The sequence below is a fragment of the Urocitellus parryii genome, chromosome 8, assembly GCF_045843805.1.
Source record: "Urocitellus parryii isolate mUroPar1 chromosome 8, mUroPar1.hap1, whole genome shotgun sequence".
NCBI classification, from domain to species: domain Eukaryota; kingdom Metazoa; phylum Chordata; class Mammalia; order Rodentia; family Sciuridae; genus Urocitellus; species Urocitellus parryii.
Genome location: NC_135538.1, coordinates 126,256,376 through 126,270,964, shown reverse-complemented (window position 1 = coordinate 126,270,964; position 14,589 = coordinate 126,256,376).

Here is a 14,589-nt window from a genome sequence, read left to right as displayed (position 1 = left end):
GCATCTTTCTCTGTCTGTTTCAGACCTGCTGTCTTCTAGGTTAGCCCACTGAGGCAGGATTTCTCCACTGTGGGTCATGGGATGGGGAAACAGTTCTTAAAGTATTCTGTCCATGTGTTCCATTGACCTTGGGGATCTAGGTAAAGATCGACACCTCTCTTGCAGCCTCCAGATAGCAAGTATTGGGATGAGATACTTTCACCCAGGTCACCAGGCCTCCCAGTTGAGGGGAAGGGAAGGAGAGACTTTGGCAGGTCCTGATCCCTGGCCTCTCCTTGGGCAAATACAGACAAGGAACAGTGCTCCTGGGCCATAGAGGTTCCCACTAGGAAAGAGTAGTTGAATTACCGGAAGAAGAGATGTATTGTCAGTTCGTCATTACTATAACAAAATCCCTGACACAATTAACTGATAAAGAGAAGAACGCTTATTTTGGCCCAGGGTTTTGGAGGTTCCAATCCATAATTAATGACCAGAGCACATGGCCACGCAGACTGCTTATCTTATATGCCAGGAAAGCAAAGAGAGAGAAAGAGGAAGGAGAGGGGTGCAGGTCCTACAATCCCCTTCAAGGACACACCTCCAGTGACCTAAAGACCCTCCACAGGGCCCCACTTCACAAAGGTTCACAGCACCTTCCAACAGTGCCCCCCTGTGGACACTCACCTAAAGCACAGCAAGAGGGGGAAGGCAGAGCATTCTGGGAACTCCAAAAATATTGCTACTGTAGCCCATTTCACTGGGTATAGCTAGAGAGCAGGGTCCAGGTGGTGACAGCCTCCCCCATTGCAATGGAACACTCCTGAAGGATTGTAAACGAAGAAAAGACTTAGACTTGAAAACTTGAGATTTAATCTGAAAACTAAAGCAACTCTCCAAACAACAACAACAACAACAACAACAACAACAATAATAATAATGAAAAGCCATACAATACCTTCTAAGCCAAAAAACAACATGTTTGTAATTATCTGCTATTTAAATCTCCTTGTTCCATTCCTTTCCCCCAAATCTTCTCAGGAGACAGGCTGCATCACCTAAGGTCAGTGTGTATTTTCAGATTGCATTAGAATTTTTACTTGTGCAGGGACCAGAACCTTTTAGTTCAGGGCTGGAAAGACTGGGCTAATGTGCCTGATTGCTGGGCTGGGCTCAAGTTCAGCCATCTCAACGGAGCCAGAAGCATTTGCAGGCAGCGCCTGGCTGGGACATTGACAGGCAGCCTCCTGTGCTGCTGCTCTCAGTAACCCCCACCCCCCTGTGCGCCTGTGAGTCACACCAGGGCCCTGTCAAACTTAGAGCAGACACTAAGCCACACGCTCTCCCCACTCCCCCCACAGCAGCAATTGCTCCTGACAGTGTCTAATTGCACAATCCCTTTCCATTTGTCAAGACCCACCAGTCTCCGTGCAAAATAGAGACTGACAGTCTGGTGGGGGTGGACATGTACCACAGCGGAGGAAGCAGAGACATCTTGCTAAGAGTGTCGAGGGTGCATTGGGAAACAGAAGCTTCTAGTAGGTATGATAAGAAGCGTGTGGCTCAGGGCCTGGGCCTTGGAATTGAAAGGCCTGGGCTAGACTTCAGATGCTGCTCCTTCCTAACAGGGGATCTTGGGCAAGTTGCTTAATTTCCCCAGCCTTTAATTTTTCTCATCTATAAGATGTGAGATTAGAGCACACAGATGAAATGGGATGATTATAAATCACTGTGAGCAGTGCCTGGGTCAATAACTGTCAGCTCTCTCAGTGTTCCATGTCTCCTGCCTTTTGGTTACCATATCCATTTCTGATTAGATCTCTCCAGGTTGCTGGGTGTTATTTCATTCTGGTGCTGGGTTGTCAGTGGGTGGTGGGGTTGGGTGGGTAACACCGGGTGAGAGAAATCAAGAAGCTTTTATGGTGGCCTTGATCCCTAGGCCTTCTCAGATAGGACTTCCTTCTGTCTGACAATTTCCAGCCCGTCTGGAAGGAGTGAAGGTAATTACAGAGCTGGAAGAGATGTGGGATTGATTTCGTTTGCAGAAATTCCAAGTGTGCAAATATTTTCACAGGTTCCTTACTTATGAATTCGGGCTACAGGTTGAGAACTCCCATGTTATAACTCATCAGTAGTGTTGTAGCTTTCGGGGAACTTCTAAATGATCTTTCCTTTCCAGTTTGGAGTAATTGAGAAGTAGGAGCTCACAGCTGCAGGACTGGAGATTTGACCTGTGGTCCTGATGAGGCTGTCTGCTCCTCCCATTCTAGACTGACCTTTGCAGGTGGTCCCAGGTGGAGCTGGACAGCCCAGGCCCCTCCCCAGGGAAGGAAGAAGCAAGGTATCTGAGTCCTCAGTTGCCACCAAACACCTAGGGCCAAACCTGCCGCTTCCCAGGTCCTAAACCCCAGGGCCCCTAAGTGGCCTAACAGTGGCACCTATTCAGGCAGAGGCCCTTGAACACTCTCACCACCCGGTCTCTCTCACTTTCCTTCCAGCTGGACGTGAAGTTTCATTGAATACCTTCCAACAAATCCTAGCTCACTTCCAATCATACTCAAGCCCTCCACCACATTGGCGATTCCAGCCATCCTCATTTCCCTATGGATAACCTGAACACCTTCCCTTCTGCTTTCTTTGCTGCTTTCTCGCTACCAAAATTTCTCCACCCAGCAGCCAGAGTGATGTTTTAAAAGTATGAGATTCCTCATGGTTTCTTATTAGAAGAAATCTCCAAGCTTTCTATCTCTGCCTCGCAGGCTGTCCATGATGTTCCCGCCCAGTGCTCACCTCCTTCCACCCCCACCCACCCCCTCACCCTTGCTCACACAGCTATTGGGCCCTTCCTGGGGTTACTTGAGCATTGTGCTCGCTCTGGCCTCAGGACCGTTGTACATGCTGTCCCCTCTCTGGCACTATTCAGGTCACTGCTCAGCTGCTGTCTCCTTGGAGAGGCCTCCCCAGCCATTGTCTGAAGGAGCTGCTCTCTCTGTCACTGTCTTCTACTTTATCTCATTTTTTGAATGTTGCTTTTTACTATTTGACACGATAGTATGCCTTTCTAGAAGCTTATTTGTTTGGATCTGTGTCTGTTCTATTTGGTGCTGGTTCCCCAGAGCCTCACATGGGGCCTGACAAAGAGTAGGAGCTCATCAGTCCTATAGCTGGGCTGATCTGAAAGGGAAAACCAGGAAGGGACCAGCTCACACTGTGCAGGACCTTCTCCCAGGCTCACTGATTGGTTCAGCCATTCCACCCTTGTAGTTCGAAGTCAGAAGGAACCTCTTCTCCATCCAGAGAGGCTCATAAGCATAGTGAGTATTGCTATTGGGGAACTGAGGGCTCAGATACTTTTCTTCTTCCTTTCCTGGGGAGGGGCCCGGGCTGTCCAGCTCCACCTGGGACCACCTGCAAAGGTCAGTCTAGAATGGGAGGAGCACAGCCTCATCAGGACCACGGGTCAAATCTCCAGTCCTTACAGACACGAACACTGAGTCTTGATGAAACACCTTGCTGGAGGTCCTGTGGCTGGCACGTGGCACAGCCCCACTGCAGTGCACGTCTCTGGGCTCTTAGTCTCTGCTCTATCATGGTTCTGCTTGGGTGTTTCTCATAGCTTTCTCTTTTACACTTTATGAGGTGTTTCGTTATAGCTGGGAAAGCTCCTGTTTGGGGTCCTAGTGACTTCCTAGCATCACACAGCTAGAAGTGGCAGAGTTGAATTTGCATTCCAGACACGGACTCAAAGCCTTAGCTTTCCATCCCTGCTGCACCCTGTGGCCTTGCGCTTGACCAGACACTGTGATGAGGTGAAGGACACCTGGTGCCTCCATCCTGAGGATTGGTAGGGTGCAGAGCAGGGTGCTCTAGAAAGGTCATAAAGAGCCATGTAGAAGAAGAGAATGAATTACAGCAGCATTTGGTTTTATCTTGGCTTTGATAGTTTCTCTGGGTGAGGTCTGAGCAGGATGGGTTGTGTCTTTCAAGTTTGTTTTATTTAACTGTTCACTAGCAGGGTTATGTGGATGGACGAATGAATGATCACAAATCCCTTGGACATACATGTCTTAATCTTTAGTGTGACAGGCCACTGCCTCTTCCCCCTGATTGAATTGAACCACCTAAAAGATTGATTTTCTTTCTTTCTTCCTTCTTTCCTTACCTTGACCCTTTTTTTGGGGGGGGGTACCAGGGATTGAACCCAGGGGCACTCGGCCGCTGAGCCACATCCCCACCCTATTTTGTATTTTATTTAGAGACAGGGTCTCACTGAGTTGTTTAGCACCTTACTTTTGCTGAGGCTGTCTTTGAACTTGGGATCCTCCTATCTCAGCCTCCCAAGCTGCTGGGGTTACTGGTGTGTGCCACCATGCCTGGCAATCTTTCTTTTTTTACGGATATGCTATAAAATATAAAAATTTAGAGCAAAGCAATCCCCCAAACTTAGTTAATTTATTTACTTCCTCTACTGAGCAAGAGTGGACTTTTCTCCAAATGTTAGTCATAAAATGCCTACTGGGAAAGTATAGTGGGCCGTGGCTAATGCATGACCTCACAGGGGGGACTCCTTCTCCTTTTGCACTGCTGAAGGAAAAACTAAGATGTAAATATATTCAGTCATCCACAATATCCAAGAGAGACTGGTATCTGGGACCCTCATCAGATGCCCAAATCCTTGATGATCAAGTTGCTCATGTGACATGGCCTAGCAACTGTATACAATGCATGTACACCATCCATGCATGTTAAATCATCTCTAGATTACTTCTAATAGCTACTACAATGCAAATGTTATATAGATAGTAGCTGCACTATATTGTTTATGGACTAGTGATAAGAAAAAGTCTGGAGATGGGGATGTGGCTCAAGCGGTAGCATGCTCACCTGGCACGTACGGGGCACTGGGTTCGATCCTTAGCACCACATAAAAATGAAATAAAGATGTTGTGTCCACCGAAAACTAAAAAATAAATATTAAAAATTCTCTCTTTCTCTCTCTAAAAAAAGAAAAAGAAAAAGTACATGTTCAGTACAGAGGCAATTTTTTTTTTCAAATATTTCATCCATGGTTGGTTGAATTTGCAGAAAGGGAACCTGTGGATATGTAGGGGCTGACTGTATTGTTCCTTTCTTTTGAGAAGCAGGTCTCATACCCCAGTTCTGAGTTCTCTCAGTTTCACAGCACTCCTTGCACAAGAGGTAACATGTGTGTAGCAGATCTGAGTGTTAGTCCTGGTCCTTGATGAAGGCTCTGCGGCTACTTGATATCTCCAACTCTTGGTTAATCATCTATAATAAGGAAATTATAAGAGCATCCACCCCAAAGTGTTGTCAAGGAGGAATAAAATAATGTGCCCCAAATGCTTCTACCTGGTGCACAATAAAAGAAGTTCATTGGATTGGACAACTGGGAATGAAGGGAAGAGAGTGGGGACAGAAATAGGAAAGACAGTGGAATGAACTGGATATAACTTTCGTATGCTCACATATGAATACATGACCAGTGAAACTCCACTTCTTGTACAACCACCAGAATGGGAAGTTTTACTGCATGTAGGTCTGATATGTCAAAATACACTCTACTGTCATGTATAACTGAAAAGAACAAGTCTGAAAATGCTTGAAATACAACTTCATCATCATGAAAGTAATAGCGATGATAATATAATGAGGGCCTCAAAGCTTTGTTCTTCGAGGTGAAATCATGAGTGCCTAGATTTCTCGGAAACTCAAGACTTCTGGTGACAAGCCAGAGCTGACTGAGTGAGAAGCAGGACCCACACATCCTAAGCAGGAAAAGCACTCCTCTCGGCTCCTCTTGCACCTGCCCTCTTGTCCTGGGCCCACTCAGTTCTCCAGGGCATTGAGGAAAAGGCCGTGAACGTCGCCCTGGCCAGGAAAGGCAGAGCACTTGGCCAGTTTCTAAGCTGTAGCTGAGGTGTCCAATGAGACTCTACCAGAGGGTGTTTTCTCCTATTAGAAATATGGCTTCTGGAATCCGTACAGAACAAAACAAGGTGGTGAGTCCTCTCCCCACAAGTTCCAGAGTCCGTCCTGGGCTGAGTGGAGTTACAAGGCACTTTTTGAGGTTTTTTTGGTGCCACCGTGGCACTCAGGGCCTTGCCCATGCTCAGCACATGCTCTTCCACAGAGGCACCCCCAGTCCCCAGGGAATCATCACCAGTCCTTCTCCCTGGTGCCCTGATGTGATGGTCAGCTGAGGCACTTTGGCCATCCCTTCCTCCTGTCAGGGGTTACCCCTTCACTTGTGCCCTTCCAGTTGTCATGCCTTTTTTTTTTGTCTTTTTTTATGTGTTTCTTTTGTCTTTTGTATTTTTTTCTTTTGTTACTGGGGATGGAACCCAGGGCCGCTCAACCACTGAACAGCATCCTCAGCCCTTTTCTTTACATTTTTTACTTAGAGACTGGGTCCCGCTGAGTTGCTTATGGCCTAACTAAGTTGTTGAGGCTGGCTTTGAACTTGTGATCCTCCTGTCTGGCTTTCCTAAGCCACTGGGATTACAAGTGTAAAGCACCACGCTAAGCTGCCTTTCTGATTTTTAAGAATTAACAGGTAAATTGAACTAAACACATGGGTCAAATTCTAAAGGTTCCAAGGCATACACTGGATATCCCCACATTTTCTCAAAAAAATCACTTCACTCAATAAAAAGATGATTCAGGAAGCAATACTATCTTCATAAAACATGAATTCCATCTGAATTATTTCCACACAATTAAAAAAGGAACTCAGAAAATATAGCACCAATGAAATGCTTGTGGAATCATATTTATCACTAAATTTTAAAAGATTTTCTTAAACAATTTATGTATTACAAAGTACTTTCCTTTTGTTTTTGTGGTGCTGGGGATTGAACTCAGAGTCTTGTACATGCAAGGCAAGCACTCTGTCATCTGAGCTATTTCCCCAGCCCTGCAAGTACTTGGATGCAGGTTCTCCTACTGGGCTTTTCATAACAATTCTGGCATATGAGCAAGGTGGGTTTGACGGTGGGAGTGGCACAGATGTGGAGACTGGAGACCGGGTGCTAAGATGTTGGACTCCAGTGCTACCTTTGTAGCCATAAAAGCCAGGACCCAAATCACAGCCGTTGGACCCCACATCCAGCCCCTTTCCCTTGATGCCATGCTGCTGCGCTTTATGGAGACGCCGGCCAGGTCAAGACTGCCAAGCCCCTAGTTCATGCACACCTCTTAATTTCCGTAGTCACCTTTCTGACAGACATTTTTTTAAAATGTCAACAGCTGTTTACACTGGAGCCTAGTGTAAAGAAGGATTCTCTAAATCTCAGAGGGAAAAGGAACCTACAGAAGTGCATCACTTGTTCCTGCATTTTTGACCTCCTGGGACCTTCAGATGGAAGCTTCTGGATGGAAATCAGTTCTGTTTTCTGCACCTGACTCTTCCATTTAGTGCCTGTGGAACACTGACCACTCCATGAGTGGCACACACACTTCCACAGTCCCCTGCAGGGCCCCCACCACAGATGAGAACTAGGACTATCATAATCCTTATGAGGCTCTGGGGATTGGGATAATGTCAATGGAGACCTCCATAACCATTTCTTCTCCAGGCGCAATGACGCCTGTTCTTTCTCATCCTCTGGAAAGCACTGTGCCATCTCTTGCTCATTTTCCTTCTCCTCTCCAGACACTGGGTGAACAGCCCTCTTAGTTATGTGCTACAGCAGATGTGAGTTTAGAGCCACATGGCCACCGTAAGATCTCTGTCCTGGAGCATTACCTCTTAAATGTCAATCTACCTGAGACTCGTGAGGGGAGCTTGCTAAAACCCAGATCATAGGTATCAGTCTTTAAGGCATTGCTTTGGGAGTTATAGAGTTGAGACAGAAGCTGCCTTTCAGGTCAGCTTCTCTAGAAACTCTGATGTAGGTGTTCCTTGGAAACTAGCTCATGATCTGAGCAGTGACTGTAAGAGACTGCAGAGGTCAGCATGGATCCTGCTACATGGCATTCATCAAAAACAACTTGCCTTGACTGGAATGAGATGAAATCTTAGAGTAGTTTTGATTTGCATTTCTCTAATTGCTAGAGATGTTGAACATTTTTTCATATATTTGTTGATTGATTGTATATCACTTTCTGAGAGGTATCTGTTCAGTTCCTTGGCCCATTTATTGATTGTTTATTTGTTTTTGGAGGTTAGCTTTTTGTGTTCTTTAAGTACCTTTGGAATTAGTGCTCTATCTGATGTGCAAGTGGTAAAAATTTGCTCCTAAGCTGTAGGCTCTCTCTGTAGGCTGTGGGCTCTGAAGCTGTCGGCTCTCACTGATTGTTTCTTTTGCCGAGAAGAAGCTTTTTAGTTTGAATCCATCCCATTTATTAATTCTTGATTTTAATTCTTGTGCTACAGGAGTCTTGTTAAGGAAGTAGGGGCCTAATCCGATATGATGGAGATTTGGGCCTACTTTTTCTTCTATTAGACGCAGGGTCTCTGGTTTAATTCCTGGGTCCTTGATCCATTTTGAGTTGAGTTTTGTCTATATATGAAATATGAATTGTAATGTATTTTGCTGTCATATATGACAAATTAGAATAAAATATTTAAAATAACCCCAACAACTTGCCCACTAAATGAGTATATTGCTCATTTGAGAGTGGATTGATGCTGGTGTTTTGTTTGTTTGTTTGTTTGTTTTGTTTTATTTTTGTTTTTTAAGTGACTTTTCAATCACTACCAGGCACAAGTAAGATCTTTATTAATTTTTGGAGGGGATACCTTGGATCAAACTTAGAGGCACTTGACCACTGAGCCACATCCCCAGCCGTATACTTTGTATTTTATTTAGAGACAGGGTCTCTTTGAGTTGCTTAATGTTTTACTTTTGCTGAGACTGGCTTTAAACTGATGATTCTCCTGCCTCAGCCTCCTGAGCTGCTGGGATTGCAGGCATGTGCCACCATGCCTGGCAAGATTACTTTTTGGCATATTCCTAAAATATACTGGGCAATTCTACTGCTGGGAAAACTGAATTCTGATCATTTTCAGCTTGTTGTATAAAGTTGTAAAGAAGACATATGGCATAGACCAGGAAGTAATAGTCCTTCAGTGTTTTTTTTTTTCTTTTTTAAAATAAAGATGTACAAAAAAAAAATTGCAACCTTCAAGGAGTTTTGCCACACACATTGGGAAGATCCCTGGCAATGCTGTTGGACACTTCACCAAAAGGAATAGTCATATTCAGCTGGTAGATCTTGGAGGATGTTGTGGAAATGGAAGATGTGAGCTGAGAATTTTCGGATGGATCTAATTTGGATAAATGGGAAAGTGGAGGATTCCAGGTGCTGGTATATATTGGATCAAGCAATGATTGTGAGAAAATACCTGTCCTGAGGATATGAGGTGATTGACATGGCTAGTCTACAGGAAACTAAGGAGAAGGGGAAACAGCTACAAGGTTCAAGATCACACAGTTAGCCCAAGGCAGACCATGGGTTTGGACGCAGATCATGTGAAGGCCAAGTCTGAGTTCCAGGGTGTTCTTGCAGATGCTTACTTCCCTAATAAAACTGCTACAGAACCCTGAAAATGGCATTTAGGTTTTTGCTGCACCCTCTTTACAATGAGTGACTGGCAAAAAAGGGTCCATAGTCCAGGTTCCAACCCATAAGTCCATCTTTGTGCTCTCTGCATCCTCCCTCTTTATTCTGGAACAGCTATCCTGAAGAAAGCTATAGCCATACCATTTGGACCCGCCAAAACTTGTTGTGTGCAAACACAGTATCATGGAAAAGCAGGTGGAGAGTTTTACAGATTCATTCTTCAGCAGAAATTGTCTAATTAATATTGTCACCACATGGCCCAATTCTCCTGTCAGGGGCAGGCAAGTGTCAGCAGTGCATGTTTGTGTGTGTGTGTGTGTGTGTAAAGGTTGTTGGTAAATCAGCATCTTTTCCACATGAACAAGCCTGCCTCTCCAGCTGGCATCTTAATTCTAGGGCTCAGGAAATCCAGTGCAAGAACAATAGAACTTACTGCCTGTAAGTCGAAGACTGAGAAACTCCTGGGCTCCATGTGATAGGAATGGCCATGCTGACATCTCTGGTGATGGATATGCATTAGGAATTTCATGATTGCTGCCCTGCATAGGAAGCGATGGTGAAGGCACATTCTCTTCCAGTAATGGATTTCACTGGACAGTTCTCATTCAGGGCAAACTGGACAGAGGTGGTTTGAAGGTGACTCTCTGGACCCCCAATAATACGTGTTCCTTTATTGTGCAAATGACATGATGATTTAGAAAGGAAATTTCTTCAGTGCTTTCCAAAGTATTTTCTCATGTCAGTTAATCCTAGAGTCCTGAGAGGTCTCTATTGTCCTCTTCATGTAGAGATGAGGCAACTGGGGCTCAGGGACAGTCTTGCCCCAAAGCTAAATGTCTTGCCCAAAAGCTAGAGAAGCATTAATGGATATAGGCAGGATGACTAGAACCCACTTTATATGCTCTTCTGAATGTTCATCCGCTTGCTTGTTCATTCATCCTGGCATTTATTCATTCAACATTTATTGAACACTTACTGTTTTCCTAGCATTGAGTTAGGTTGCAGGGATCCAAAGATTAAAATGGAAAATACTTTGAGTTCTTTGAATAGAGGACTATTAACAGAGGAAGGTGGTCAATTATTAGCTCATCTTTTGAAATGCTGATTGGTATTACTTACATTTAAATCCAAATAAGCCATATTAGGAGCCCGTGAGTCTTCCTGACAATTCTCCAATCCCTAAAGAGATTGTATTCTCATGTATTCATCTACACACTTTTGGGTGTTCAATTACCTGCCATGAGTCAATATTTGCTTCAGTTCAGTAGTAATTGCTTCCTGGATGAATGCATTTTCTATCTCTTGGTTCCTGAAAAGAAACTCCTAAAATGCTTTTATGCATTGATATAGATAATCTTTCAGCCCAAGCCATCTTCACCAAGGTTGTCCCTCACTCCTTGTGTCCTAATCTTCTTGGAAAAAGATGATTTAATTCCCAAAGTCTATAAACTCAACTCGATTGAAGAAAATAATCAGTTCTTTTGGTCCCCTCTGCAATTAGTTTGTCTTTCATATCATACAGGGCCTTGGATTGCAGGTATGTCTACGTGTCCTATCACTTGGTGAGCTCTGTGTGATGAACCATGGGGTCTTCATCACCACACCCCAGCACATTCCATGATGTGATAAAGGTGCTCAATAAGTACTGATCAGTTGAGGTCCCAGATTGCCAGAGCTCATCTCTCCAAAAGACTCCTTCACAGGCACACTGTGGCTCATCCCTGCACCTCTACTCACCATCTCCCAACCTGAAGGGTCTTTTGTGCAACCCACACTCTGTTACAAAGCATTAACTTAACTCTCCCATTTCACTTAACCATTCTTGGGTTGTTCAGACCTTTTGGTGAATCAAAGATTCCTAGCACTAGTGAAGTTGGAGTATCTGTGACCAGCACATCACAATAACTCACCAGGATGCATCTGAGAGGTCTGTGTCTCCCAGAGGCTGGTTTGTGTGACCATTGGGTATTTCATCAAGACAACAGTCAGAAACAGGGAAGAACCCTGATTCCCTGAAGACTGTCAGAGAGCAAGCAGGATGTGGACTATTGTGTTCATGTCAGGCATGGTTGGGGTTAGGAATCCAGGACAGGTGCTACCTAGGAATGGAGGATGGAGAGGGATTTGATTTGGTTTTGCCAGATCAGGAATTTATGGGGATGCTCTGAAGGCAAAATTATAGTTATGTTGTACTCTCAATGGGGTTTACTTTGATATATGGACATACCAACTCAGCCTCTTACCCTCTATGAATATACAAATCTAGACACTGGGCGCTTATTTGGGGAAATTGTCATTTGTTCTGTAAGGACTTCTCTCTGGAAAAGGCTTCCACTGAAGTTCAGGGAGCTTACTAGGAAAGAATGTCCTTTTCCCTAAATTTACTAGAATCAATATGTATCTTAGGCTAAGAAGAAGCTGGTTTAAGAAATCCAAGTTTGTTACAATCTTTGGAAGGTGTATGCCTGTTCTTATTGCCTGGTCAATCAGAGCAGGCCTGCAGTGCTTAGGTAAGGGTTACCTGGACATGGTCTTCTCTTTTCCAAGAACTTTTGTTATGTTAGAATAAGTCACTTCACCCATCACCCTTCTGTTTCCTCATCTGTAAAGAGGAAGCAATGGTTTCTGAATAGTAATATACCTTCAGGGACTGGGTAGCTAACATTATTGGGATAAGCTGATAATTGAGTGTTAATAAGGTGTAAGCTGATAATGAGGAGGATTGGAGGACCCAGGACCTACATAAAAGCTTCTAAATGCAACACTTTTCAAGCCATTAATTTGCAACCACTGTTCTAAAGCGTTTGATCTTCTCCTTGGAAGAAAGGTAACATGCAAATCTAAATTATTATTATTGCCCATCAGTGACCCAGTTAATATCATCATTATTTTAAATGTTCCTTATGGATAGAATTCCATACTATTTGCTGAAGAATAAAAACAAAAAAAAGAATTTTTTAATATGATTCCAATTTTTGAAGATTTAGATACTTGGCCTAATTGCATAGACAGATGTCCATTCATCCATCCTTCCATCTATCCATCAAAAAAATATTTACCGAATACTCACTGTGTGCCTAATCTAGGACTATAAACCCCCACAGAGTTTACAGCAGTGAGCAAAACATAGGGTCCCTGCTGTCGCGAAGTGGCATTTATTAAATATAAGCCAAGCCCCGTGAAAGCTCCCAGGGAACACAGTGAAGGCTATGACCTGCCTGTTGGGTGTTGGTGGCAGTAGTAATGGAAGCCTATGGCAGGAAACAGAATGGATTATTCACCTAGGAAAGTTCAAGGTGGGCTTTCTAGATGAGGCAATGTTATTGTGGATCTCTGGATTTTGACAGGCAGGGTGGCTTGGACTGAGTAGTAGAGGTGGGCTTAGGGAAGAAGTGCTACGAGTCAACCAGAGGTGGAAAAGGTGGGGAAAGGCTCAGGGTAACTAAGGACACGAGGGCTGAGATCAACCGTTCATGGACCGTCATGCTGCCATGTTAAGGAGCTGGGGTTTTATTCCCTTTTCATCAAGGAGCCATGGAAGAGTTGGGGCAGGGGAATGACATGATCGGACTCCTGAAGCAGCTTCTCCCCACCTGAAGGCTCTCTCCATCCCCACCCTCACTTTTCCTTCTTGCCTTAATGGACAAGAGTCCCGACATCTTCACTTCTTGCCCACATATTCTGAGTTCAGCTGCTTTATGGGAACTATTGACCTTCCACTTTAGGATGCTTCTATTAGATTTTTTCATCAAATTATCTCTCTAATTTGAATTTCCTGAATTTTCCTCCTTGGATAAACCTCTTACCTATGAACAAACTTAGTTTCCTCTCTTAAATTTTAAATGGAAAAGTTTCTCCTAGCTAAATACATAATAAGTACTGAAATGAACAATCCTAATTATGACCATTGCTGTTCTTTTGAGCTATTGTCTTACATTGTTCTTTCTGATTCACTTCACAGCCATCTTCTACTCTCTCCCCATCACTGATTCTAAAGCTTTTGCAAATCTGCATCGGCCTTTCTTGGCTGTTGCCATTTATCCTAGCTGGGTACCTAATGCTGAGTTCACAAAATCTGACTATTCCAATAACACAAGAGAATGGTGAAGCAGGCAACCAAACACACAGAAGTACCTTTTCAAAATCCGGGAATGGCTCTGACCTTAGGGGTCCATGGAAAGAGAGAGAGAGCAAGCCACTGGAATTCTTTATTTTTATGTAGGGTACACACAAGGGGAGGGTCCATGGCACATTCTATCCCAAAAAGGGCAAAGGGGTAGGATTACAAAGAAACAGGTGAGTGTAACTCAACCCCATCTGGTGACGCCTACTCCTGGAGCCACACCTCATTATCCCAAGTTATTGTGGGGCACAGTAATTGTTCAGTAATCTCTTGCTCAGGACTTAAGGGCATGTATTTCCAGAGCGGCTCCCAACACCTGGTTAGCAGGATCTATTCTCTTCTGATTGCCATGGGCTATAGTCTGTTCTCGGCAATCCTTTCTTAGCCTTCTCTGATCTCTTTTTTTTTTGTGCATTATAATTGTACATAATAGTGGGATTCATTATGCTATATTCACATATACATATAATTTGATCCATCTCATTCCCCAGTTATTTTCCTTTCCCTTCCCGTCTTCTGATCTGCTTGCTCTCATTATCTGTCTTATAATTTATAACAATCATAATTATCATTGTTATTATTATATTGTCTAATCTTTTGAGTGCTTGATTTGGGAGATTTTCTGAGTCTCCAGGTTTGGCTAAACTAGGTGTGTCCTATGGTGCCCCTGGGCACCTTAATCTAGTTTTTCCTAATGTGTTTGATTGGAATGTGCCACAGGTTTCCCCTACTCCTCAAATCCGAGGTCTGCACCTCACTCATGTTAGAGTCTCAGTTTTCCTAGAATGGCCAATACCTGGGGCTACCACAATTGTAGTCATTAGCCAAAAAAGGCTGTTGGGCATTTGGCATGTGACTTTTCTGAACTGAGATGCACCATAAGTGTAAAGTATATATGAATT